This window comes from Zalophus californianus, chromosome 1, assembly GCF_009762305.2.
Source record: "Zalophus californianus isolate mZalCal1 chromosome 1, mZalCal1.pri.v2, whole genome shotgun sequence".
NCBI classification, from domain to species: Eukaryota; Metazoa; Chordata; class Mammalia; order Carnivora; family Otariidae; genus Zalophus; species Zalophus californianus.
The window spans coordinates 101,121,257-101,122,899 of record NC_045595.1 but is presented as its reverse complement, the minus strand read 5'-3'; the positions used below and the strand labels follow the sequence as shown (position 1 = coordinate 101,122,899).

The 1,643-nt window shown below is 36.9% G+C and overlaps 1 long non-coding RNA gene across 1 annotated transcript; it reads left to right on the top strand.

Moving 5' to 3' along the window:
* The first annotated feature begins 273 nt into the window (after nucleotides 1-273).
* Nucleotides 274-1,408, top strand: LOC113915971. The gene is made up of 3 exons (XR_003517836.2): nucleotides 274-406; nucleotides 510-801; nucleotides 1,277-1,408. It is a non-coding gene; the product is annotated as an uncharacterized LOC113915971 (long non-coding RNA).
* Nucleotides 1,409-1,643: the final 235 nt, after the last annotated feature.

Genomic DNA, 1,643 nt, shown 5'->3' with positions numbered 1-1,643 from the left:
GGCAATGAGGATGGAATACTAAATGCTCATGCACATGATGACACATGTCTCTTCAGCTCACATTTTGCTGATGAAAACAAGTCACTTGGCTATGCCTATTGTTCTGGGTACAAACAAGTGCATCTTCTCTGTGTCTGGAATCAGACACCCAGGGGTGTTGGGGGATGCTAGTGATGTCTGTTAGATCTAAGTGCCCCTTGTGACTTAATAATCAGAACTGCTAAGTGTTACCTGCCTGTTGTACCTCCCCTCTGCCTTTATAAGCCCTGTATATTTGAATTGGATTGGAGGTGATGAGGAAAGGAAAAAAAAAAAGTTCACTATGACCCTTAGGAGTTTATTAAAAAAAAAAAAAAGGGATAGGATGATAGCAGGGAATGTGGAGTGTCAATGATTTTTTAAAAAGGTAATCTTAGTTTGTCTTTGTAACAGAGTATTTTGAATTACTGAATGATGTGTTGTTATTCCCTTTTCTTCTCTTATCCTATTTATTTTCTCTTTCTCGCTAGGAGGACCTCCCTGCCAGTTAAAGTAAGCCATGTCACCCATGGATTTGGAGATGGGTAACCATGTCAAAGAAATGATGGCTGCAAAATTAAACTTAAATTTATAAACTCAACATTGAAATCTCATATATAAGAGAAAAATTTAGATTTGAGCAGAGGGGATTTCTTTTTTCCTACTCTCAGACTACATTTGAGACTCCTTTGGCTTTGAGAGGATTATCAGAGAGAACCCACAGAAATAGGATGTGTGCAGAAAGAGACTCTCTTCAAAGATTTTTTTGCCAAGTCTTACATGGTAAGTGTCTCAGAAGAGTAGACACATCTGCAGTAAGTTGGGAGTGTAGTGGGGATATGAAAGGGCCTTAGGTAGAATTTTGGGATATGGACAGCTGAAATTTAGCAAAGATATTGTTAGGCATGCATAGTAGGCTTAAAAGGGCCAAGATGAATTGAAAGAGTGTAAACTTGGCAGGAGCCAAGTAGGCTTTGATATGAAAATTTCTCCTTTGTGGCCTGAAGCAAGAGAGAAGGAGCCATGGTTGGGGGTGTGGCAGTAAAGGTTATATAAGGGAAACAACAGAAAAACTTGGGGTATCACTGCCTTGAAGTCACAATAATACCATCTTAAACAACAGAGTTATTATAAGCTAACACTAAAATATTGTAATGTACCTTTAAAATTTTTAAAAAGCAAAATTTTCCAAGGGGGGAAAATCATCTTCCTTAGAATGCCATTTTAAAGCTTCTGAATTGTTTATTTGTTTTATCAGCTCTGGAAATGTTAAAAGCCTTTTGGGAATATGTTGATGTTGAAAGAAGTTAATACATTCCACATGCTTCTATGATTTTCTATTAAGTTCAAGTTATTTTACTCACAAAAAGTAACACAATAAATCCTTTTGATTTTGTTCAGTTTAACTCTGGTGTCTATGCAGTTTTTCTGGATGAGCGAAAGCATGGTATAATAATAAACACAAACACTGGCTCATCAGATATGGTTTGCTAGATGTGTGCACCTCAGTTTTCTCAGTTGTAAAATGGCGCTTATAACACACATTTCTCAGGTTTGTTGTGAAAACTAAACGACTAATGTGTGTAAAATGCTCAGTAAAGTCCCTGGCACATGAAAGACTTTTT